The sequence below is a fragment of the Rhipicephalus microplus genome, chromosome 4 (assembly GCF_043290135.1).
Source record: "Rhipicephalus microplus isolate Deutch F79 chromosome 4, USDA_Rmic, whole genome shotgun sequence".
Lineage (NCBI taxonomy): Eukaryota > Metazoa > Arthropoda > Arachnida > Ixodida > Ixodidae > Rhipicephalus > Rhipicephalus microplus.
In genome coordinates this window covers 16,362,458-16,390,073 of record NC_134703.1, presented here as the reverse complement: position 1 = coordinate 16,390,073, position 27,616 = coordinate 16,362,458, and the positions used below count along the sequence as shown (strand labels likewise).

The window sequence follows — 27,616 nt, the reverse complement described above, 5'->3', positions numbered from 1 at the left end:
TGTCGTCCTAGCAAAAGCGTTGGAAACACTTGCCTTTTCATGCAAGCATTGCATTGTCAGCGCAGCGCGATGAACGATATGGTCCTTAAAATTACTTATGTATGCCTTTTCTAGTAAAAAGACACACATAGAGAGCATTGTCGTATTGTTATGGTGCCTCACAATTGCGAAATAATTGCTTTCTAATTGACAATCGCACAAGTATGAACGCAGAACCTTGAGCAATATGGTGGGCACTGCGGATGGGTTTGACCGTTAATTTAAAACGGCACAAAACAGTATTTCAATGTTTTTCACTGTTTTGGGCCGTTTGGGATATCGTTACGGCGGACACACAGAGAAACTGACAGACAGACCAAAATTGTTGGGTCGAAGGTGCTCAAGAAAGACTATCGTTTTATAAATGCATTCCGGGATTTATGTCACGTCTACGAAGATTTCCCCCTTGGTTCATGAGAAACAGGTAAAGAGGATGCATATCTGCTGTAGTCTGGATAATTTCGCTTGCGCACCGACATTCTCTGTTAATAATTTTAAACCGCGTGTAATCACCTTGAAATGTTTTGCTTAGATGTCAACAGTGCGATGGCTTCCAGCCGTTTCAAGCTAGACATTCTAGCAGTCGTAACGATTCAGTGCTGGGCCAATCTATCACTGGTCTTCTCGCGAACCCAAATGGGCTTGCTCATCAATGATCAGTAATCTCACAGGTAAATCACTACTATCAACGACAAATGCAACTACCTGCTTCTCAGGTCAAGGGACAGAGAGATAGTACACCAACAACGCTCAAGAGATCAAGCAGTTGTTATTCTGTGAAATAGGTTGATATATATCGTGCCAACGTTTCCCATATATAATGCCTTAAATTCCGAAGAACTTTACTCGGAGAAAGCGAATCTTTCTAAATTTGTTCTTTGCAAGGCGGCAAAAAGTTCATCACTAACGTTGGTTGATTGATATTCGGGGTTCAACGTGCCAAAACCACCATATAATTATGCGAGACGCCATAGTGGAGGGCTTCGAAAATTTTGGCCACCTGGGGTTCTCTAACGTGCACCCAAATCTAAGCACATGGGCCTACAGCATGTTTGCCTCCATCGAAAATGCAGCCGCAGTAGCTGGGATTCGATCCCATGACGTGCGGGTCAGCAGCCGAGTACCTTAGCCACTAGATCACCACGGTGGGACTAATCACTAACGTAAGAACTCTCGCTTTCGCTCTCACAAAAGGTGTTTAGTTTTTCTTTTTCTGGTCAGAGAATTTCTGAAACATGGTTATTTGAAATGAATGGCAATAAATGGCTCTCCTCTTCTGATAGAGCAAAGACAGTTGAAGACTCCTCAACGGCTTCTTTCCTTAAGCTACGGGTCGAAAGGACCCACTTTTCACAATCCTTCTTTTAAGTATCGCTTAACTTGTAAGTGGATATTGCAGAGAAGCCTTTGTTTCACTGCGCAACAACATATGAAGCTTTCCATCGCGCCTTCTTTGTTGGAGAAGTGCGTTAATGCGTGCTTGCTGGTACATACTCAAAATCAAAAACAGAGCTGAGATGGGGCATAAAATGCAAGGGACTGTCGCTCCTAAACTGTGTGCTATCCTAGTACTGTTTTAGAGATTGAATGCACACCAACAAACTCGCATCAACATACTTTTGTGCTGAGTCTCCTTCACCAATGCGTCACTTGGCAGCACCCGTTTATTTATTATTAGTTGATTTGCAAGAGGAAGAAAGCAAGCTGGCAACTTCCACATGGAGGCACACAACGCCTGCTTACTCATTCAAGAGGAGGGAAGAGATGGGGGAAAGGACTATACAGAAGGAGCGAAGAGGAGGGGGACGTAAAAAAAAAGAATTACGACAGCGGGTGTCAGGTCCATTTGGTCTATAAGTCTCAGTAGAGCTCGATGGGCCTTGCTGCGTCGAGAAACACCACCTCTCGGAAGAGGTAATTATCTATGTTCCCGCACCTAAATCGCTGGAATTGGTATTCCTTAGTGAGCAAGGTGCCTGTTTATGGTGATTGTTATTGTAGTCACCCATTACGCTCTCGATTCACACAACTTTCAGGAACGCTCGGAAGAACAGGAGCAGGAAAATCACGCGACAGATCGCAAGACGATAACTGATAGCGGTCAGCCCGTCGCGACCTCCGACTTTCGAAAACGCGAGTCCCTCACCAACTGGCGTGAGTCTCATAACTTTAGCGGAACAGCGCGCACATGCAGCTTTCGCGGCGACGGTTCCGCCAGCTTCCATAGGAATGTCTCTATGTATCCGTACGTGTTCGGTAAGAGAGGTCATTTGAGGTTTGCCGAGGGGCCGCTGGTGGCTAATCGCCACCTAGGAATCTCGCAATGCACGTCCATTAAGCTAATGGCATCTGGCAGACGCGCGAGAAGATGGACCCTAAATGTGGCCTTTTGCGACTTGGAAGTGAACATCACTATAGCTTTTACCGGGTCTGCGCCTGGAGCGGTGTGGAACCAGTGCTGATGTGTTGATGTGTCTTCGAATCTTTTTATTTGGCTGATTTGTTCTCATGCGCGCTTCTCGCCTGCGCAGACTGAATTTAAAGCTCTGCTTTAACGATAACGCAAATAGCCTTGCGTTCAAGAAAATGATACTGCTGCCTAACCGAGTCTATTAACCTCGAAAAAAGTCTAGCAGGGAATTACATCCCTACTTACTTCGTGCGAGTGCAGCGCAAAAGTAAAGTTCAAACTTCCGAGAGGAAAAGAAAAACATACGTGCAGCAGTGCCGCTAATACGTTTAGTATCAGACTTGTTTGGTATACCTGAAAAAGAAACGAAGCTCAAATATAGGCAGGACATCTGACAAGCGAACAGTATAGAGTTTGCACTTGTCACTTTTTCCTTTAACTTCTTCGTTTACGAGCAAGTGACAAGTCTAAGGCACAGATGTAAACTGTAGTGTTCACTCGTCGGATGTTTTGCCTATTATTCAGCTTAGTTTCCTTTTCAGTGCTGGCGCTAAACCATCAAGAATCGACTTGACCAACATTCCGATGTTTACAAAGTGACAATAGCCACACATAGATCAAAAACAGCAGCTGCCGTTCATATTCTGGAACATTTCTTGAACATAAAAAAAAGTAAGAATTGGAGGCTCTATTTGCAATATATAGAAGTTGCTTGAACCACCGTTCATTGATTTTCGAGGCTGCTCGCATGTGTAACTCGAAATTGTCTTTAACTTATGTGTTTCTTGCGTTTTTTCTTTATGTAACCCACCTTGCATGTCAAAACGATATGGACTTTTCATTTGTGTGATTGCATTTTCATCGTCATTGCAAAAGGTCACATAAAATATCTCTATATGTTGAACTCTTTCGGGATGAAAGAATTGAAGACATTAAACGAAGAATTCGCAGCTGAATGTCACTGTTGCCTTGGTTTTGATGTTCTAGACGAGCCTAATTCATGCCACACGTACAAAAATGTCCCACGAAGGAACCCCACACAAGCATCTTTGGTGAGTGCAGACTTCCAGTCCGACTGTCAGAAAGCTTGAAGCAACGTGATGCAAAAGCAAAAGCGGCTTCGTGCTGACTGCCAGATGAGCAAAATCTTTTCGTGCCTAGTGTTGCTAAGCAGCTGTCACTGCGAAGTCATGACCCCGAAGACGTGGCCACCAATGCGAGTTCACGACCGGCTGACTGGGCCTAATCAGCAGCCGTTCACGCCTCTCAAGTGAGCGATTCTCCGCCTCGTTCTATCGTCTTGCCTGAGCGTCAACAGGTCACTGTGGGCTGCCGCCACATACAGCCGGCTTTTACTCTGCCTCGCTATCAGTATTCAGCATGTATGTTTATATTTTCTTCAATCAAAAATGGGCAGTGAGTGAGTGAATGAGTGAGTGAGTGAGTGAGTCAGTGAGCGAGCAAGCGAACGAGCGAATGAAAGGTCGCATCTGCGCGAGCCCAAAAAGCAGAAGCGTTGGCTTTAGTTTCGTCGTCATTGCCACAAATCGGTTGCGAGGTAGTGTGACTCCTGCCCAAATTGGTCGTGCGAGTTCCGTGCGACACATCGCAGCATATCAGAGCGTCTTTAGAGTTAGGGTGGTGAAATCACGAAAGAGATTTAAATACAATCAGGTTGCACAGGACAGAGTTGCTTGGTGATTATTTGAAGATTGTTTTATTTCGCAGTCAGAGTAAAACAGAAGGATGATGCACATGATGATAAAGATGGCAATGAATATGAATATTATAAGATAGTTTTTTTTAATTTGGATTTAATATTACAAGAAAGTTAAATTAAGCAATGAGACGCAAACCTGCCAAAGCGACAATGATTCTCCCCAATTACAAGCTATTCCATGCCGATTGCGAAGTGGCAAAGACTAACGAATTGTGGCCTTCAAGCATTGTTTGAGTGCTGAAACAAGGTTAGTTCACAAAAGTCACTATTCATCAGCCATATTAAAATAATAGTCTTACTGCCATTATGATTGTTACTATAATTATTTGGTATGCACACGTGAACATATATTCGACAACGTCGAAAAAGAAGCGATGAAGCTGGCTGACAAATATTTTCTAGAGTGACACAACACCTCGTCTTTCTTTAGGAACAAGGAAATAGAAATAATAATGATAGATATAAAAAAGGGAATTGAAGGAAACAACTCCATAACAAGAGACACAGATTGAAGAGCATGAACCCGAAAAAAAATTACATCTATTATAAAAGTACATCAGCTGAGCTTCGCAAAGGAAAGTTCACAGGGTACGATTGGTCTGGTTGCGTCGAAAGCACACCCTCTACGCAACAGAAAATAAACTAGAGCGGTAAATTTTAGTCCAAGATGCCTACATTTCTCTATTAGCACCTTACGCCACGTAACAAATGTGGGACATTCATAAAAGCCATTCAAGTGCTTCTCTGAAGTCAGACGCCGCGCACGACGGAATGTCTACACGTTCCTGTCGATGTGAGTTTTCCAGTATATGCGTTAACGCTTCATGATCTGACTGATATGTCGGGTTTAACGTCCCAAAACCACCATATGATTATGAGAGACGCCGTAGTGGAGGGCTCCGGAAATTTCGACCACCTGGGGCTCTTTAACGTGCACCCAAATCTGACCACACAGGCCTACAACATTTCCGCCTCCATCGAAAATGCAGCCAGCGCAGCAAGGGATTCGATCTCGCTACCTGCGGTTCACGCTTCATGACGCAGCCAACTTTAGTAACTGTGATCTATGATGACGAGACAAGGTAGTCGTGCGCTGAAAAGTCACAGTTATGAGGGCACCGGTTTGAGCTAGTTCTTAGCAATTGATCGAAATGTGATTAGCGCACCACTCAAGAACGAAGGACAGACGCAAACACCTTGTGTTTATTTATTCTGTCGCTCTCCATACGCACCTACCAAACAATATTCACCTATCAACATACGCTGATGACATCTGCATCTGGACATCTGCGGTAACTCGCCTGCAGTTACGAGCGAGAATACAGAGAGCTGCTACTGCAACTACTTTGTATCTACGCAAGCGAGGCCTGGAAATTTCCTCCGGAAAGTGCGCTCTTCTGGCATTTACGCGCAAGCCCATGTCGAATTACAGAGTGTCAATTAACGGTCAAAATATACCGTATCGTCGATCTCACAAATTTCTGGGTGTCATAGTCGACAGAGACATATCATGGAGCCCTCATGTGTCGTATTTGAAAAAGCGATTGACAGGCATATGCCATCTTTTCAAGTTTCTCGCTGGAAAGACTTGGGGAATGCAGCCTAATGCTATGTTACGACTGTATAGGGTGCTTTTCCTTGGCTTTTTACGATACAGTCTGCCTGCATTATCAAACGCCAGCAAAACAAGTCGACGCATGATACAAAGCGTTCAAGCACAGGCGCTTCGAATATGTCTAGGTCTGCCTCAGGGTGCCTCAACAATGGCGACTATAGCTATAGCCAAAGACCACCTCGTGCAGACCCATATTGAAATTGAAGCTTTGAGAACACACATAAGGCATGTGGGCCGGACGCCCCATCACCACCTAGCCTCTCTGCCAGTGGATAGACCTCATACGTCATTTTGTCGAACAATAACTACACATGGTGACTCCCTACCAACTGGTTTTACGCCCGCGGCGAGACCTTCAATTCCTCCATGGTGCCTCAAACAGCCAGTCATCAACCTGACAATACCAGGCATCCAGAAAAAACGAGATTTCTCAATACCAGCCCTCAAGCAGCTCGCCTTACTTTTGCTGTACGAGAAGTACCAAGACTGCACCCACGTCTACACCGACGGCTCCGTCCTGCCAAACAGCTCAACAGCGGCGGTCGTTATTCCAACGCACGCCACAACCATCAAATTTAGGATAGCTCATGCAACCACAACATTGGCAGCAGAGCTTGCAGCGCTTCACGCTGCGCTGCGTTTCATTAACGACCAGAGCACGCAACGGTGGACGATTTTCTGCGACTGCAAGCCGGCACTGCAGTCACTTCTGTCAAATCTACGCCGTGGTCCACACGAGCAGTTGGTATTTGAAACAGCAGAAATGCTACACCATATAACAGAGAAAGGGCACCACGTTATATTTCAGTGGTTGCCAAGCCACTGTGGAATTGTCGGTAACGAACGAGCTGATCAAGCTGCCCGTTCAGCCCATACAGAAGACAACGACCAGTCAATACCTCTCTCAAGGACGGACGCTGCTAGGAGGCTCCGCATGCTTGCTCGCCAACGCTCCCTGGCTCTTTGGAATGAGCCTCTCTTTACGCATGCAAGATTACGATCCCTTGATCCAACGTTAAGCATGCAGCTTCCAACAAAAATTCGACGAGGCGACGCTACTGCTCTGTGCAGACTATGGTTGGGAGTCGCGTTTACCCGTGCGTACGCGTTCCGCATAAGTATGGCCGACACTGCCGACTGTGCACACTGCGGAGATGAAGAAACAATTCGACATATCCTGTGTGACTGCCCGAAATACAACCTGGAAAGACAACACCTTTCTAATAAACTAAACAGGTTAGATGACCAGCCGCTGTCAGAAGAAAATATACTGCGCCATCGTCATGACTCATCGTCACAGAAGAAAGCCGTGCAAGCGCTACTGGGCTTCTTACGAACTACTGGCCTGTCGGAACGCCTCTGAGTGGACTGATTTTGTGTGTGCGTGTGTGTCGGTGTTTTTCTCTTATTTATTTTTTACTCTCCCTTTCTCTTTCAACCCCCTATTCCCCAACCCCCGTGTAGGGTAGCATACCAGATACTAGCATCTGGTTAACCTCCCTGCCTTTCTTATTTCTCGTTTCTCTCTCTCTCTATTCTGTCATCTGCGCTCAAGTTGTTTGAAAGTAAGTTTATCATGAAAGGACTTAGGATGCCTTTCTACCAGTGTGGCCGTGTAATTGTAGAGACCAGTACTTTTGTGTGCGTTCCAAGGCAATCGCGTCCGCAGGCAAGCCACTCTGCGAGGCCAGCGCATCACACCTGTCGGGCCAAAATGGGCGCGCAGTGTGCCACAGCCAAAGAATGGCGGCCCTGGACGCATCACTGTCTCGCTGTCGGGTCACGAGCGCGCACTCCGAGCTCGAAATTTCACGCTCGTGCGGAAACGGCGTCGAGGCTTTAACGCCTGTCGAAGGACTTCGCTGCACGCACCGCTCAAGCGGCAGGAGGAGGAGGACTACGATGAAACGTTCCCAAACGCATCCAACCACTGAACCGCGGAAATGCCAGCCGCGTGGCCTTTTTGTTCTTCCGCATGCCAGGAGAGGGAACACTTAACCGGTTGACGGGCCATACCGTGTGTCAAACCGTGACTCTTTGTCATTCGTCAAAACGGTGGCTTCAGTATACGCGCTGTTGCTTAGAGTTGGAAGCAGTCGTGAGGCTAGCATAGAGAAATGAAGCGTTTGTGAAGCAAAACTCATTGCTATTTTTTGTTTGTCATGACAACTGCTTCATCTTTAATGTAAAATTTTCTTGTTCGAAGTTCGTCTCTGAATTACACATCTTCTATTTTCGGTTCTGCAAATAGCTTTCATACAGGGCCTAATGAAATGAGTGACCTCAAAGAGCCGTCTCTGAAGCAGATCTTCAATTGTGTGAGGAGAAGTATTATAAGGTAAGTTGGTATAAAGCGTGTTTAAAGAAATGTGATCGAAAGTACTCAAAAAGATGTAGAACATATATGCTGCCTTTGCTCATATCTACCTCTTTCGTAGCAGCAAACATCTCAAGAGGCCTATACAGAAATCAACTACGGCAGAAATAAAGAAGCTAAATAATTGACATTTTATGTAGTGCACAAAAGCGGTCGAGTTAAATGGAAGAATAGGAATCTCTCTTTAACAAAAGCTGCTACCGCTTCGAGATTTCCGAAAAGTGGCCACTGGTAATATTGGCAGTGGGACGAAATTGCACCAGTTTCACCGGTCAAACACAAATTGAAACGCGTAAAAAATGCGTGTGCCGTACTTTCACGAGACAACCAGATTGTGTGAGCATCGTCCCTTGAACCATCGATCGGCTTTGCTTCGAGTGTGCCGTGGCTGCGCTCAGCATTACAACACGCATGACGCATATCCATTGACGAAATTTGTAAGTAAAAGACCGCTGCAATCATTGTCATGAACAGAGGCGTCATTCGGGTGATGTGGTAATTGCGCTCATCAGTGCTTCAGTTTCGTTATGTGTATACGGTGCAAATAGCATTCACAGAGATTAGAGACTCGGGGCACCTACCCAATGACGTTGGCTTTGTCTTGGGCAGCACTTCAGCCTCGCGCAGAATGCCGTTAGTCGATCATCTGGAATAAATGGACATAAGTTGAGACTGTGAAAGAGTCGTTAAGGTCTTGAAAGTGCGTATTATTTTAGAATTTTTCTCTTTCCTCATGTGTGTTGGCACAAAGCTGAAGCAGAGCGAAAATTGCTTTCTGAAGTTAACAACCTGCGAGAACGCTGACTTGCGAGAAAAGGTTCAAACTTGGAACTTCACTACGAATACAGCAAGTAGACTGCACAATCAACACTACCTCTGTCCCAACACTTTACCGATTCAGACATTTAGTGGACTGCGTCGAAATAATGCCACTATTCTTTGCCGTGGGAGCGATGAGACTTTAGAGCAGTCTTTTGCGACTGTTCTCACCTCATCACGTAGAGAAAATCACTCGCAGTCACTCTAGGTCACGCATATCACAGACCGATGACGGCAGAAACCATTCCGTAATGTCGTCCTTAGAGGTCATCGCGGGTGAAGGCGACAAAGGCAGTGCTAAACTTCTTGATGACATCAAACCTACACCGGCGGTTATAGTTTAATGACGTTATCATGACTATGAGTTGTCTGATTGTGTGTGCGTGCACTTCACTCACTCTCTTTCTCCACTTTTAATGCCCCCCCCCCCTCATATCTTTCCCGAGTGTAGGGTAGAATACCGATCTTTGTAACCTTTTCTCCTGTTTCTTCCTTCCTCCCAACTTAAGTTCCTTGAATAAGCCTCCTACCATGTGTTTTAACTCATGTGCAAATAAATGTGTTTGTGTGAAAAGCGGCTTGTTTATTGTTTATTGTGTGAAAAAGACAGTGACACAGAAATAAAAGTAGAAAATAGGGCTTAGTTGAGCCACAGACAGTTTGTTTTTGCTTCACTGTGTTGAGAAAAAAATGATAAAAAAATGACAACTAAAAAAAAAGAAGAGAAGATACTGAATGTGTGCACGTGGCGTGCTTATAGAGTGATGGTCATCGTTTATGTCATTGCAACTAGCTCATACTTGTCATTGCAACTAGCTCAGCCAAACTGACCACTTTCAGTTAGCCAATCCTCACTGCTGGCGAACGCCCTGCAGAGTCGATTCATGAAGAGCGCTTTCATTGATTATGCGAGCATTACTATACGCGTACAAGGAAAGACAATTTGCTATGGTGCTGCTAAGTTCGACATGAATGTAAAGAAAAACGGCAAAACGACTTCACCCGCGATGTCTCGGGCGGAGCAAAATGAAACGTCACGGATATGGTCAGTGAAGAAAAGTATAACTAAAGAAAGTCCAGGGTACAAAAACTGCAACAAAACGAGTAGCAAGCCAGAGAAGAGAACTTTAATGCTATAACGGCGATGTTACCATTACAGTGGCAGAAAAGAGCGATTCCGAGTTGTCTGCCATATTCAGCGACTCGCATAGGCGGGTGGCAGCGCGTCATGAAGAAACAACTCAACTCTACCAAAATACCGAAGATCTTCGGCGGGATATGCCAAGAAGAACTCCTGCCATCCCTAAAGCTCTTTCCAATCGTTGGTGAGACAGTGGAGCCGCTTACAGTGGCAGCCTACGCGGCACAGAGCCCGCGAAAGTCGCTACAACCATCTTGAGTCGCTCAGAAGAGACCGTATACATAAATCGAGGCTCAAGACGTGGTAGAAAGAAACGAAACTTTTGTTCGACATGCGAACCTTTTTTCATATGCAGAGATATAAAAAGGCAGACCAAATGCACAAGCTTATAAACGTTTGCCTATTGCTCAATAATGGTGGGTCGTCGAGTCGAAGCAGTGGCAGACGCGGAACAACCATTGAACAAACGCACGCGAGCAGAACGTCATTCGCGAGAAGACTATAGCTCCGAAAAAGATAAGGCTTCAAATCGAAAGACGCAGAGTAAACTTTTTTGGCGCTTCCGCGCCAGCCATATTGCCTCATTTCTTCTGACTTCACTGTGGTGGTGCAGAGCAACATCGCGTTGGAGGGCCTACACGGCGAAAAACCAGCTCGTGGCTGAGCGTTATGGACGCGATCGGCCTGGCCTTTTGTCAGGCGCCGCCAGCGGTGATGGCGGAAGTGTGGCGTCGAGGGATTGCACCGAGAGAAGGGCGAGCCGAGAACTATGCTTCCGCACAAAGGACGACGATCCGGCGCGAGCACCACTGGCCGACGGGTTTTTGCCACGCCGCCTCTCGTCTCCGGCTTCGTGCCACAAAACCCTCCTCGTTTTCTCTGCTTTGGAAGAGCTCGTCTCCGGCGAATGATGGATCGGCAAAGTCGAACAGCGTTTTAGGTCCCAGCCATCCCGGAAATGAATTGCCCTTCGAAGAAAAAGGGTGGGGAATTATATTTCCACGTCGTCGTTTGTTGCCAGCCGAAAGCAAAGAATCGCTCTCGCCTCCTAACACTTCTCATTCATCCTTGACACTTCCTCGAAAGAATTGCTCGCTTTCCTTTGTCTCTTTTGAGGCGTCGGCTGTTTCTTTGCGTTCACAAAGCGAAACTCGAGTTAGTGTACTCGAAATGAAGGAGAAACCTGTAATTGGATATCGCGATGCATCGTTTACATTCGTTATGAAAGTTGATCGATACGGCTATACCCTGTCATTTGAATCATGTATAACGACCATGCCTTCTTTTTTTTTTTCAGAACTGAAGCTAGCGACAGATACCAGCATAGACCAAATACGGAATGTAACGAAGGGCGAAGCCACTCTCATCTGTGTCAGAATTCGCGTAAGATGCTGCCTGAAGTTCCGCGGGGCTGGCTTCTTATAAATCTTTTTAAGTGACCACACCCAGTACAGTTTCTCTATCACGTGTATCGATTGATGTTCGCGGTCGCGCAGTGGTCACTGCATGCGATTGCATATCAGTGTGACCCCCATGCTCAGCAAGGAGACAACTTCCTAAGGGTCTGATTTCGAGTGAAAATGTGTCTATGCACCCGATTGTTGGAGTAAATTAACAGCATATCATAGTACATGACATCGAAATCGAGTCTGAATTACAAGCGGTTCATGAAATCCTCTCCTGTGTCCAGTCGACCATAAATGTTGGCAGTCCACGCGAGCACGTGGCGGAGAATCACTTCCGCTACGTCAGCGAAACTCTTCCGCTACGTCAGCGGCGATCGACAGCGCCGCAGCGCCCGATACGCATACCTCCCGTATCTACGGCCCGTCCGTTTTCTGACTAGGTGCAAGTAATTTCACCTTTCACTTTTGAACGCGACGTGCTTTCTGGCCCCTGCGTCTATATGATTCTGATTTGACAGCAGTTTATGAGCACAACTATCACCAGTCGCAATCACTATCACAAAGTGATACCTAGCCAACGTAGCGCCGTTCTAGGCACGCAGTGGTAGCATTGATCCTGCTATGAAAATAGAAATGTGATGTTCATACTGCTGATAAGCGTTTCGCGTGAGAACTGTCAACTAACAATGGGCTACGCGACGGTAGAAAATACAAAGACCAATGACTAACAAGAATAGCCGTTTCCGGTTTAGCAATGTGGTCGACGGTAGATAGCGCATCGCTATACGGTGGCGAGGTCGGGCAGTTTGCATGCGCTCGCGTGGTCCACAAACTTTTGTGATTGACTGTACGCTCATTCGAGGAAAAATACGCTAGAAATCCAACTGCAGAACACGCATCCTCTAAAATAGGGGAAAAAGCGACGAAATTTGTTGTCGCTTATATACGTGGTCTCTGAAAGTCGCGCATAGACGACATCACTTCTTGAATGAGTAAGTAATGAGCAGACTGATTAGTTTGGTGTAGTATGTTTACATTATTTGACTGCTTGAAGTAAAAAAAAATCGCCTGCAATGACTTTGTAAAAACAACTAAATAGCAACTTTTTCGCATGAAAACAGTTGAGTTTTTTCAGACGAAGCAAGAAAGGTAACATACAAAAGGTAAGGTACAGAAGGTAACATAAAAAGGTATACGAACGTGCGGGAATATAAACTGATAGTTTATAACACAGGTTTTTTTTTTCAGGCACGTGTATCTTGGTCACATCTTGAGATATCATCCATAGATGCGTTATCGAATAAAGGTGCCAATGTTAACAGTTTTGTATATAATACTGTGGTCATGTGAGTCACCATTTTACTAGAAGGAAAATTAATGCTGCCAAAATTGACTGAGGCGAAATGATAAGACGGCATTCGTTGGACTACATGGAGACTTGCTGGAGAGCTTGTACGAAATAAATTTCAATGACGTTCTTACATTACCGCTGTCACCCGAATGCTTCTTCAGCTCAGTTTTAAGGAAGCTTCATACTGCCAAACTCATTGTTTATCGAAATTTTGAGCTTGCTTCTGTATTGAATCAAGCACAAGATATATAATGAACTGTGTTATATATAACGCTACAAATGAAATCTGAAATGCAAACTTTTGACCGTGGCTTAAATTCCATTAAACTCAAAAGCAACTTTATTTGCGACAACTGATCGTCGTTGCGGTGCAGTTTAGGAAATGGAGCATCAACTGGCGCAGGCGACCAAGTCCCACTACTTCTGAGGCTTCATTTGTACTGCTCAATGAGTTGTCGCAGTTTCGATTCGAGGCCCCACTTGCCACGTGCTGACGGCTGACAGAATTTTCGGCCTTTACTGCGACTTCAACTGAAGCTATAACATGCAACTTCTGTGCTACACTTGAGGAGGCCTGCTAATTAACATATCACGGGTGTAGTGAAACAACATAGTGGCAGTGTTTGTAGTTCACATATCTTAATCACCATTGCGAAGGAAATCAAGAGGCTGAACGTTCAGAATGCACGAGAACTTCAGAGCGGGAATGTTCTTGTACTGAGCAAGTGAACAAAGCTATTAAAGTATTAACATACAAAAAGTTTTACGACAGTGCACCTATAATTACTGCGAGCTCAGCGTTCACAGCATTTGTCCATCTACTTCACCATCACTGTGAGCGTCTTCTTCGTTCGAAGGGTTGGTCAGACGACACTACCGAATAGTCGACATCATAACGGTGCTGCTGTCTTGCAATGTGGTGGCATTCGAATTACTTATAGTTAGAAGTGCAACTGGCTGTTGCTCATTTCTGCCGGTATTCTGTTGGAAATAAATGCCACTATTACTGTCACTTCAAGGCTAAAATGAACTGTTCATTTCAAGTACAACTTGATATGCTACCTCCCCAGGAGCTTCACTTTCTTCTTCACTTACGTGAAATACTTATTTTTATCAGACACAGAATGCCCCGATCAGGCGTTCAGAATAGGCGCACGGAACGAACCAAGCCAAATGCGTGCGCTCCGTTTACCATGGGGCACTCATTCCGAACTGCATTCTCAAAGATAATGGTCGCTCAGAAGAGGCAAAGGCAGTATCGCCCATTCTACACCGAAACCAAGTGCATCCTAAACAGCCCCGCAGTCAAAGCAAGAAATGTGATTCCTCGTTTTCTCTCGAATCTTTCTTTCCCGCTTTGCTTTACTGCGTCCGAGCGCCACTGCTCTCTGCGTTTTCGCAATGCAGGAGCCGTTTTCAAAACCGCTTCAAGGCTCGGTTAGTAGTAAAAGACGGGCGCTCGCCCTGAGCGGGTGATCGAGAATTCGGAAAGGCGAGCATGCATTTCTTGTTCCTGCGCAGAAAACGAGCAGGGCGAAAGCCATGCACCACAGTGCAAGAGAGAGAGAGAGAGAGGGGGTGAAAGTGGCGCCTTAAAGCGGGCTTGCTGCGATTTCTTCCGCCGGCACGTAAAGCTGTTCGTCCCTGCTTCTTGAATACTTACTTGCTTGATAGCCTTCGCTTTCTTCGCAACCCAAATGGTGAGAGAAAAAAACGCTTTCCGCGTTCGACAGCACGCACGTCTCTGCGAGAGAATCGCCAGCCGGAGCACGCGCCTTGCAAGCTTAAAAAGCGAGCGCGTGCCGTCGAGACATTCAGTTCTCGATACGGCCCGTTCGTGCCGAGACCGCCGAGACCAGCAACCGCATTTATTTTTTTTCTCGCCCACTCCACGCATTCACGCTTAGCCACTCTTGCGTCACATCTTGGTCTCGCGGCTTTCAACATTACACGTTCTACTTAGGGTTGGCGCATTGCTGTTTGGACTGCTTTTGCAAGGAGAATCATAGCAATGAGGCAGAGAGAAATGGATATTTAGGTGAGAAATCAGCGCGAGAAATGACGCATCACCGAACACTGACACACCATGAGGTTATACAAAGCGATTCAAAAAGTCAGACTATTCTAAGTCACATGGTTCGAGTTTACCTAAGGTGGTGCAAAAGTGAATGTGCGCCGTGGGTTACTTCTGTGTTTCTGATGATGGGGTTCCAACTAGCCTGAACCGCCACCTGAAATGATGTGCTATTTCTCCTCAAACAGCTGTATTGACCCTCCTAAAATGACTTTTACACCATAAAGTTTCCCGTAAATACACTAGAAGGAACTCTGGTGTGTGAATAAGGGAGCTGCAACGCACGGCGCATCAGTGAGCGTGGAAACGATGGGCAGTACACAAATATGTCTAATATTTGTTCTTTCGGCAACCTTTCTCTCCGTGTGCCGTTAATCCGCTTTGCCGGAAGACGAAGTTCAGCAAATGTTTAGTGGTTACGCCACATCACCTTGATATATTCACTCACACTAATTTTGGGCCTAGTTGGTTCATAATCATGGAGGTACCTTTACAGCACAAACACAGACACACCACAAAGATTCAAAAAGTCACTTGTGCTTGTGTGTCTTGTCTCTTTCTTTGTGATGTGTGTGTGTTTGCGGTGTAAAAGTACCTCTATGACCTTGATATCTAACACGAAAGTGTTTTATGCCGGATTCTGCTGACGCATTTTCCTCACGGATATGACATTGTAAAATATAAACTAATACATGTGAGAGAGAAAAAAAAAGGCAGATCTCACGTACAGTGGGAATTGATCATATGCGAAGCACGAGTGCTGAATGTTGATATGTCATTCCGTACATCACTTCTGTGTCTTGATTATCCTGTGTTCGCCTGACATTTGTGTTCGTCATTCATTCACGTCAAGTAAATACCAAATTTTGCATATGTGAAGCTATCAAAACGGCCACGAGCACTCTATGAGCGTAGCACGCTTTCCATGCTACGCTCCTGTTTTACATGACACGCATGTCATGATTATGGTGCTTGGACTTGCCATTTGCCTTCTTCGTCTATTCACGTCTCGTGTTACCAAATTTAGTATATCTGAAGCTGGCGAAACGGCCACGAGCGCACTATAAGTGCAGCTTACAGTCATGTTTTACATGACTACATGCCATGCTACATGCAACAGCAGAAGAGAAAGAGGGGGAGGGGACGCGCATGCACAGTGGCGGTGTGAACGCTGCCGTGAGGAATTACTATAAGTGAGAGAGGGGGAGTGAGCGTAGGTTAGCCGACGCTTCTTGCGTCAGTGTTGCGAAGGGAGAGAGGGCGGAGCGTAGGAGAAGAGAGAGTAGAGGAGTGGACAGGCATGCGCAGTAAGGCTGCTCACGCCACACACCGGATCGAGCTCGACTCTAAAGCTCGATTGACACGCGAGAGCAAAGCGGACATGCATATTCCAATTTGTGTTGCACTCGTCTCGAAAAATGACCCAAAAATAAGTTCAAGCCATTGTGGGAGCTTTATACAAACGTTCTCAGGGCATCTCTCGGAACTGCGCAGTGTTCGAAAGCTACAATATTCTGCAAGTGAGCCCCAAATTATAAAGCCGTCTTTTCTTAACATTTTTCATTCGTCGCAATAAAATCCGCACATCGTTGCAGCTGCTCAATATCACTGAGACGATGATGAAGCCACAAAAAATATGGGAATATACTTTGTATGTCAAAAAGTTCTAACTGTCCTGAGGCCTCTGTTTTTTTTTTGTTCTGTGTCGTTAGAAAAATAAAATTATGTCTTGTCACTTAAATAAAGATTCGCAACGCATTTTCACGATGCGCGAGATACCGTCACCATATACCACGGTTCACTGTCACGGCTAAAGTGAGGCCCAATGTACCATTTAGAAACCATAAGTTGTTCTATACCTGTGATTTTGAGATTGCTGTCGATAATGTAGTGTCACCCTCACATGGTATCGTCAATATATTTGCATAGTTTTACTAATGCAAATTACAAACAATCGTACGTGGCAATAGAGTAGTGGGATACAGAACCGTACGTGGACTCTCATTTTAACATTATTATCACCTCACCGATTGCGCCACTAGCACCAAAGTATATAGAAACACCAACTTAACACAGACGTCAGAACACACTCGGCTTCGTGGCAAAAATTTAGAAAACTATGGTAGTTGTGTAATGCAGTATATGAGGCATCTCTGTAAAGAAAAATGCGAGAACAGATTGGTATTGCGTCACAAACCATATGCCAACTAAAATGTATACGCCTTCACTGAAAGATTTCTCATTACCACAAACCTCGTTTTATTCTTTTAGGTTCACGTGCACAGGCCGCCCGAAAGTTTGCAGTAATGAACGCTCCCTGTGCCAAACCACCTTCCAGCCCATCCCATTTGTGTGATCGAAGTGAGACTCCGTTATGAAAGAGCACTTCATTGCGCGGATGATTTCCCAACCCATAATCACTCCTCTGATTATGTTTCTGATGATGTGCATGAATATTTAGGCTGTTCGGTCAATGTCACCTAAAAAAACTGGCACCTGCTTCTGAGGCCTGAAGCAGCGTCAGCATAACGGAATTTTGTGCGTTAACGTTGCACGACTTATATATGCGTTTCCAAGTACGTCTCAAAAACCTTCACGCATTCATTTTACAGGAATGAAACTTGTTAACTATATTTGAAAAACATTAAGCTTAACATGTCACATGCAAATGGTAACACTCCGAAGCGCATATGGTTGAACCTGCGAAATGAGTGACCTTGGGGAAATCAGAAAAACCTCGATAACGCTACAAACGAAGTCTCTGTTCAAGCGAAAAACAACCACATAAGCTGCTTCAAGGTTTTCGAAAATACAGCTGCTTTAACCTGCGCTTTCGTTATGCTTCATGAAATTATATCTGGTTACTTCGAGCAGTCAAGTAATAGTCCGCATATATTCTTTTTCCCTTAACATCTGTGTGACCACATAGAGTGAATTCAAAACATTCATGCCTTTCACATGCTGCGCGCTCTCTGACGCTCGTCAAGGCAATTTTGTGGCGGAAAGAATGGGATTAAGAGAAGCGGGTTTCAGAGCAGACAAGCATAACCGGCTCACGCCCAAGTATGGGGGACCGCCCAAGCAGCTTGAATGGCGCGCAAACTCTTTTGCCCCGACGCTGTTTACCTCCACGCCAGAGCTTAATAATGTTTCTTCTTTACGGTGTTGTAAATAATCCAGTTATGCGTCCCGTTTCCGAAAAAAAAAAAGGAGAGTTCGATTCGGTGATGCGAAAGCGCTGATTCTCTTTCAGAAACGGCCGGCGGTACGTTTTCCCGCCCTAGGCGCCTGTTTTCATTTTATTTACAGTCGCGATTTCTTTTCATTCCAAGTAGCCGAGACAGACAAACTCGCACTCTGGCTGCCCGAGCCTCCAGGCCATAAATTCAATAGAGCCGAAGGCGTTCGCAGTCGCTGGCTGTCACTGTTTCTTGACCGGTTCTTACCGTCAGTGCAGCTTAGCGCCGCATTGTTTTCCCGGGCCTTTCTCGCGTGCAAGGCGGCTGGCTATATTTCTATCTGAACGAGAATTGCTTATTCTTTCTCCCTTACTTCTGGAATCACTTTCGCGAAACCACGCTAGACTGGCGAATTTAACGATGAAGCGCCATCGGATTCACCTGACGCTTGCGTTTTCCGGCTGGTTTCTGACGATATGTTTACATATATACGAAAACAAACAAAATAACGTTAGGCAGGCAACACTTCGGTGGAGAAATTATTGCTGTAAGCTCACGGTTGGAAGTACTTCGTAATGGGCGGGGAACGTAGCTGCATACGCAGGGCTTTAGGTGTATGTAGGCATTAAGAAAGAGAAATTTACTTATCAGTACCCTGTTTTACGCAACGTAACTTAATATGCATGTACAACTGCCGAGAGAAAAGAATACACTGGTCACGCACAAGGAGTTTGACCACGTAGCTCACTTAATTTTAATCATAATGAAGCCTGCCATATTCTAGAGAAGCAAGTGCGCCACCGGCGACTCGGTCAGGCACCCCACAAACAACCAAGCTTTCGGCGATTTCATTGGGAGAAGGAATTCATTTTACACAAGCGAGCCAGCAGCTAGACTGCTGAGTTAACTTGCATTCCTTATGCCTCACCGAAGAGAACGCCCACTTACTGTACCTTCATTAGGGAAGAACAGAGTCGGCAGTATGCTCGCCAGCTCTGTGAACAGCACAACAGAAGAAGCGTTTCCTTGATTGAACCACTACATCACTGTTAAGAAAAGACCTCCGCACAACGAGAAGACGTGTATGTCACGCGTGTACCTCAGCGCCCAACGACACCTCAGGAATTTCGTGCAGTCTTTCGCGAGCTAAGGAGTGTGCCATGCCATTTAGACATAGATGCGAAACCTTCATTCACTCATTGATGGTGTTCGATGTTGTAAAACCACATTATGGTGATTGTGCTACGTTTATCATGTAAAAAAGAAATAGTATACAATAATTATTGACAAATAAAAGTGTATTATTTGCCGTCGGCGCTATACTTCTAATGCCCCCTATATTTGACGGCACGCTTGTGTGTAACGGTTGGTTATGGTAGGTTGACTGCTATGTTATGTGTGTACAGGATAACGCAACGTCTTGGAGTGAGTTTTAATACTCACCGTAGACGGCTAAATAGACATCTAAATGGACGGCGGCCATCTTAAGTACCATCTGAATTCTAACGCAGCCGGCAAAATAGATCCGAGAAGACCGCGTCGTAGACAAATACGATGCAGGCTACTTTGCTGTCTGGTTCGAATCCCGGCTGCGGCGGCTGTATTTCCGATGGAGGCGGAAATGTTGTAGGCTTGTGCTCAGATTTGGGCGCACGTTAAAGAGCCCCAGGTGGTCGAAATTTCCGAAGCCTTGCACTACGGCATCTCTCATAATCTTATGCATGGTGGTTTTCAGACGTTAAACCCCACATATCAATCAATCAAATCATACTTTGCTGTCTAAGCAAGATAACGGCACAGCGAATCGCTAAGATAAGTCGGATCTCGGCGGAACGGTCGTCTGCACACAAGCAGACACTTCTCCAGTAGCTCAATGTGAGTAACGTTTAATATTTTTTTATATATTTCAATACGAAATAAGCCAGAAAATACAACTGTTACGTTTGTTTGTTCTGGCTTTCCTTACACGACGCGAGGTGGCACCTCGTCTCGCAAAATCCGTCCAGACGTGTTCCATTTCTCGGACAGCATGGGCTCGGTGCTGTCTTCTAAGCAGTTTGCACAGACTGTCTACGTACTGTCTAAAAATTGGAACACAGCCTCGCTTATGTCTTCTACAGCTTTGAGATGTCCATGATACTCGTTGCCAAGAGAGTTTATTTTATAGTATTGTAGAGTTATAACAAATGTAGTACATGAAACTAAGCCTCCACATCGTTTCTACCATACAGTTTTGGCATGTTAATGCTGTTTCAATGGCGTTAATAGGTGTGTTATTATGAAACTTGTATGTTGTCGACACAAGCGCTACTGACAATAAATGTTGAATTTGGCCCAATTTCTTTCTTTTCTTTTTCTTTTCCATGTCTTACGGAGGCTCTCTTAATGCTACAGTGCTATCAGGTGATGTACCTCCGACCATACGTAGCTGCAAACATATGGCACCGAAAGTGCCACGGCACCATGAATCTTACCACTAATTTGTGATTATATAGCGTACTGAAGCTTTATTGAATGGCTTCCTTTATATTATTTACTTATTCGGTAACTTCCCACAACCAGAGTCAGCGTGAGGCCACAGGGGGGGGGGGGGGGGGGAAGTAGGGAGAGGCTGAATAAAATCCCCCCCCCCCCCCCCGTCGCACAACAGCATTTTTTGCATTCAGACGCTGTCTACTCGGTATCTATCAGCCTTAGAACACTTCAACTATTACTCCGGCGCGAAATGTGCTAAACCTGTGCATTGGTATGTATACCTGCAATATACGACGTCAACCCAAAGCGTGGCACATATACCGACTTATGCTACACATCACACATGTCGGACTGTACATATGCCCTGCAGCGCAGAGTACCCGTGCCTTACGTTCGGCAAACCCCTCTCTGAGGCCCACTGACTCAGTTAGTTGCCTCTAAGTGATTGCCACTCAATCAGTTCTAATAACTACTTCTAGATGAACTCAGGCCTTACCACGGTGGTCTAGTGCCTACGGTACTCGGCTGCTGACCCGCAGGTCGCAGGATCAAATCCCGGCTGCGGCGACTGCATTTCCGATGAAGGCGAAAATGCTGTAGACCCGTGTGCTCCGATTTGGGTGCTCGTTAAAGAACCCCAGGTGGTCAAAATTTTCGGATCCTTTCACTACGGCGTCTCTCATAATCATAAGGTGGTTTTGGGACTTTAAACTCCACATATCAATCAATTAGATGCTTTCAGCTTTTTCCGAAACAACCTTAAAAAGTACGGCGATTTATTAAGGTATATTCTCGAATCGCCATATCTGTAGTTCAGTGACTCTGGCTATATGTTCATATATAGCTTGTGTTGAACCATTCAGTGTTCACTTCAGTGGTACTTCACAAAGAGTTTAATTAATTAACTGCGCTTATAAAGCGGTATTCGTATTCTGCAAGCTATACACTTCAGCATGCGTATCTCGAAAGGTTAATTTGCTATGCCAATTCTTTTATACGCAGTGATCGTTCGCAAAACGCAAACACAGCTAACTATGTGAGCCCACGAGCCCGGTCGTTAATTAAAAAGCTACTTGCCTTGATTTCCATTAGTCAGGCTCTCTAGAGCAAACATCCTCACTCCGTCCACTGCTTACGTAATTTCAGTGCCAAGTTTCATTTGGCTTTCCAACTCTTCGTTACGCAAGCCTTCATAGCGCCATATTTTCAAAGCAAGTTCTACAAACGGACGCAGGCACACAATAGCAGCAGTAGCTGGCATGCAGCGTATGATGAGAAATTCGTATTGATTAGTATGTTGGGTTTAACGTCCCAGAACCACCATATATAGATATATAAGGCGCCGTAGTGGATGGCTCCAAAAATATCGACCACCTGGTGCTCTTCAAATGCACCCATATGTCTGCACACGGGCCTGCAGCACTTTCTACTCCATACTTTGATTGATTGATTGATTGATTGATTGATTGGTTTATTTGTGGGGCTTAACATCCCTAAACCACCATATGATTATGAGAGACGCCATAGTGGATGGCTCCGGAAATTTCGACCACCTGGGGTTCTTTAACGTGCACCCAAATCTTAGCACACGGGCCTACAGCATTTCCACTTCCATCGGAAATGCAGCCGCCGCAGCCGGGATTCGATCCCGCGACCTGCGGGTCAGCAGCCGAGTATCTTAGCCACCAGACCACCACGGCAGGGCATCTTCGCCTCCATCGAAAAAGCAGCTGCACAACTGGGATTTCACCCGGTTGCGGCAGCCCCTTAGAGAATCAGCACCAGCACCTTAGACAGAGTCTATCTATCGAGAATAACATTGCAATTAATCAAGAGTGAATGAGTCTGAACCGATTCTTGCTTCCATAACCGATGGTTCTTTATCAGTCCCGAGAAAGAATAGTGGTGGTTTGTTGGTTAATAAGCAGAGTGGACAAGCCTGGCAGCTTGGGTCGGCAGTTGTTCTGCCCTCGCGAAGCTTTCATCTTTCACTAACGTGCTAACGCGTCTCCGTAAGGTTAACACAGCGCGTAATGATGTATAAAAGCCGCGACACCTTTTTGAGAACTATTCTCAGATTTTCAGGCAACACTACGCATCGCAAACAGGCAATGCACACCAAATTCTTCCGTCGAATCAATGTGAAGTGAGCCATCTATTGAATATTGATGGGCCGGCAGGGCCAAGCGAAGTGTTTCATGCCTGTCGTCGATTTCTCGGCTTTATAAGCACAACGGAGAGGAAGCGTGTGCAGTGTGCACTCACTGCGCAGCGAGGAAGTAATCAGACACGTTCTTTGCCGTTGTCCTCGAGACAACGCGCAGAGGCTGTCGCTATCGACCGTGTTAGCACACCTTGACGACAGACCGCTGTCTCAACGCAGTCTTCGAACACTGAATCTATAGCGTTCGGCTCACCCGAAGTCCATCAATATAGTGCTGATTTTTTAAAACGGAGTTATTACCTATAATAGACAGGCTGTTTTGCTCGTTTGACCACTTATCTTTATTTTTTCTTAAGTATTCCAGATCTTTCCTTCCCATTCCTTTCAGTGCACGGGAGCAAACCAGATGTTTCCATATATATATATATATATATATATATATATATATATATATATATATATATATATATATATATATATATATATATATATATATATATATATATATATATATATATATATATATATATATATATATATATATATATATATATTTATTTATTTATTTATCACAGTTTTGCATCGCCTATATTTTTCTCCCAACAACCACATTGAATTTAAATATTTAAGCAGGCGCAACTGGCCATGATCTTTGTAGGATATGTACCTTGCAATAGCAGGGAACTCTGCGGCTACAGCTTAACTGTACTTCGCTGTACAGAAACGTGCCCTGTTCTGAACGCAGTCGCAATAGCAGACTCAAGGCCGGCACTTGAAACAACACAATTGCAACGATGCTACTAACACATTTTGTTTTATGGATCTTTGATCAAGAACTTCAGAGAAAGACTTTGAATTCGTGTTGTAGCAAATACATACGCAATTCGGTATCTGCCGTAATAGCGTATTTATGCCCAGAGAGCAAAATCAGAGTGCACTTAGTGAAAAGGTTCTCTAAATACGAAAGCACCACCAGTGATGGCGCCATATACCGGCCATTAGGTGGCGGTGGCCGCTAATAACAGCGGGGGCGATGCACTCGATCGCATATAAGACCGGAACCACTGAAAGAAGAAGATAATGCAACATGGCCTGTGTGGGCATTAGGAAATAGTCAGCGCAAGAAGAAGTACAGAGAGAAGTACAGCGCTGAAACAGAATTAGCCGCGAGCTCTCATAATTTCCTTGGGGCAGATTACGTATGCGTGTGGTATATGGTGTTCGATCGCCGCAGCAGCAGCTCATTACCGCTCATCTGCAAGAGGAGCACGCGTCGACGTGAAGTGGTGCGCCCGGGTGCGCTTAGAAATTCGGATAACGCAGTCACACGCAAACGCCTTGGGTGACGCTGGCCGTTTCGGGCGCCGCTCGACGCGAAGCTTACTTCAGAAGTCTGTGACAAACGGTTATGGCTCAAATCTCACCCGTAGCGCATATTTACGCTTTCAGCCGGCGGCTTCCGCCACACTTATGTTGCCGGGAACCTTTGTAGCGACGATGACAGGCCAATATTTTTGGTCGTTTCGTACTTTCAGTATGCCATTTGAGCTATAGGTGCACGTTTCAGAGATTAGTCTCTTGGGAACGAGAGTTGGTTACTTCACTGCGTGCCTATCCTCCAAAATATGAGTGCGTGCCTCCTTGAGGTCGTTGAAGAAATACGGTATTGGTCATCTATGACAATATGACAATACGGTGCACAGCAATCTTGTGACGATGATACACGGTATCTCATGGTGCAAGGCAAACCCTTTATTCCAGCGTCGTTTTCATGTCAAACAGATCTTCTGAACTTCTGGATTTATCATACGTAATCTTATATGATAATCCAAAGCTTAGCAAACAAGCTTGGAGCTCTTGCCAGATATGACGCTTGATTTTTCGTATGGTGATTCAACAAGCCAAAGAGACAAACAGCACTTAAATTAGGTGCGTCCTCAAACTGCACACATAGTTTTAATCAGAACGAAATTACATAGAGAAGCTCTGTTTTAACGAATTATCTCTTTCTGGCGCTTTCCTTAAGCTATATGTATAGAAGAGTACGCCGAAATAATTACGCCGATGCTTAGCCATATGGAGGCTTGAACATTTTAGCTATTCATGGGAAAGCAGAAGTTGCTGCTGGGCGAGTAACTTTGTACTTTATACATCACAATTTGAGCCAACAAAACTGAGCAAATAATGAGCGTATAGCAACATTTCGGTGCGTACGTAAAGCTAATCCACAAGAACGACAAGAGTTCCAAATGTTCTGTTTTTTTCATACGCTTATAAGTTTTCACAGGCATGTGTTTGCTTCTTATTGATATTCTTCGAGAGCTGTGCGAAAAAGGAAAGAAAAAGAAAGAAAGAAAAACAAAGCAAGAAGAAGAAAAAGAAGAAAAGAAATAAATGAATAAAGAAAGAAGGAAAGAAAGAAGGAAAGAAAGAAAGGAAGAAAGAAAGAAAAAAAAAGAAAGAAAGAAAGAAAGAAAGAAAGAAAGAAAGAAAGAAAGAAAGAAAGAAAGAAAGAAAGAAAGAAAGAAAGAAAGAAAGAAAGAAAGAAAGAAAGAAAGAAAGAAAGAAAGAAAGAAAGGGTTGCCGTCACGCCCCAAACGAATGTGACTTGGATCCGGGTTCCATAAAAATGGGTAGCCGGTTTTTTTTGTCTTTTATTTTATTTTTTATTTCTTGTTTCCGTTCTTTCGGGTGTGTCAGGCGTTACGTGTTCGATCGCCTTTTGTAATCCGTGACAAAATCCACGGGTCAGCATATAAACCGCGAACAGCGACTCACATAACGGAGATCCCTTCGCATCGCGAGCCATAAAACTCGAGCTGCCATGGCGCCTATATAGACGGGCTCACTGAAATTCGTCCACCAGGGACGCGATTTCAAGCTTCGCTACACTTTTTCCAGTTTCTCTTGCCTGAAAGGACAGCCGGTTTACGCCCTGACTCGTAAGAAGAGCATCAGGAAAAAACAAAACAAAAACAGAGTAAAAATCACCAGCTGTTCTCGCGATGTTAAAGGTCAGTTTCAACATACAGGTGCACCGTAGGAGAGAGGTATGTGTTCTCATTTTAAAACATCGATGCACATTCGCTTGGCCATAAAACCGTGGTTGCCAACACGATTCTCTTGCATGCAGTGCTGAAATGGGTGTTCCATAGTTTGCGCGGAAATATGCTTGTTATCTACTTTCAGCTATTTATATTCGCACTGAACATTTTTCCTGTTTTGATTTGTTAATGTAGTTTGGCTTACATGAGGCAGTGGTGGAACGAAAAAGAAGTGGTAGTCGCCATATTATGACAGAGATAGAGAGAGAAAGCAAAGCCCGGAGGTTAACCAAATATCGGCATCCGGTTTGCTACCCAGCGCTGGAGGTGGGGAAATAGGGGCAAGAAACAGGCGGTAGAGAGAGAGAAGAAGAAAAAAAAAACGCACGTGCATTCATGAAAAAACAAAAACGCCCACAGGAAGGTCGTTCTGGCTACAAGCGTCCAGAAAGGCCGGTCGATCGCAAAAAATGGCAGCATATCCACGGAGTGAATGATGGAGAGTGGGGCGAAGCATTCGTCCGTCCATGCGTCCGTCTGTGTGACCGTCCATGCGTCTGTTCATTCGTCCATCCCTGCATTCGTTCATGCATCCACCCCTGCGTCCATTCATGCGTCCATTCATGCAACTGTCTGTGTGCCGTTCGTCCATCTATTCAACACTCCAAGTCCCACCATCTCGCATCTTTTTATCATATATTCGCCATATAGAAGCACCGCCATTCAGTGGAGATTCCAAGGACTAAACGAGACGTGGCACACGCACACTTTCTTACGGCTTGCGCTTCGGGTCTACTTCCCACCTTCAACCACCTTGTGTTCATGGTATATACTAGTTCACTGTATTCATGGCACTGCGGCCCAATGCTCGCTAAACCTTTCAAAAACCAAGGAGGTTACGCCCAGGGAGTATGACGTAGCAAACGTTTTCAGTCAGATAGTGCTCAATGTACATGCCAATGGCTGCTAATGAGAAATGAGAGGCGGAGAATTCGGCTTTTACTTTCTTACGGCTTGCGCTTCGTATCTACTTCCCATTTTTAACCACCTCGAGTTTATTCATGGTATATAAAAGTTCATTGTATTCATGGCCCTGCGGCTCAACGCTCGCTAAACCTTTCTAAAACTAAGGAGGTTACACCCAGCGAGTGTAATGTAGCAACCCTTTCTTGTCCGATAGTGCTCAATGTACGTGCCAATGGCTGCTAACGGGGATCGCAGCGTGCGCGTTGACTAAAAGCCGAATGCTCGTGTCTCTCATTCCCCATTAGCAGCCATTGGCATGTACATTGAGCACTATTTTTTATTATTAAACAACGTACAGAAGAAATCTCTCACCGGCACCACCTTGGAGGTGAAATGTTATACCTAGTTCGGGTATGTGCCACTGGTGGTTACGTACTACGAGGGACGCCCGAGCCACGACATAAGGAGCTTCGCCCCAAAAAGCGCAGTAGCGATTTCAGGGCCTCCTTCTGTGAAGCTGCATCTTGTCGATATTGTAGAATTCTTTGCTCCGACAGAGGTTCATTATATAATGCTGAGTTCCTTGCGAAAGCCTAATAGTTGTCTATTATACTCTAGACAGTCAGTAAGGATATGTCGGATGGTTTCTTCGTTGCCACCTTGGTCACAGGAAAATGTCATGTGAGTTAGGTATCTGCTCAGTGTAACTCTTGCGTGGTAAATTTAGCCGTCGTTGAAAGGCTGACAGGACACACCAAGGTTCATGCTTTTCGTATAGCACATTACACTGCAGCGCAAATATACGTAATTTTGGGCGCCATGGCTGTCATGACGCG

At 45.1% G+C, this 27,616-nt stretch overlaps 1 protein-coding gene across 3 annotated transcripts in view; it reads right to left on the bottom strand.

Moving 5' to 3' along the window:
* Positions 1 to 27,616, bottom strand: part of LOC119183490 (irregular chiasm C-roughest protein) — a 662,802-nt gene that overhangs the window by 537,728 nt on the left and 97,458 nt on the right. For 2 of the 3 annotated variants that reach the window (XM_075892228.1, XM_075892231.1), the window contains exon 2: positions 8,743 to 8,807. The exons of the other annotated variant lie outside the window; for it this stretch is intronic. The gene's annotated coding sequence lies outside the window, so the exon portion shown is untranslated. The remainder of the gene's footprint in view (positions 1 to 8,742; positions 8,808 to 27,616) is intronic. 3 annotated transcript variants of the gene reach the window in all.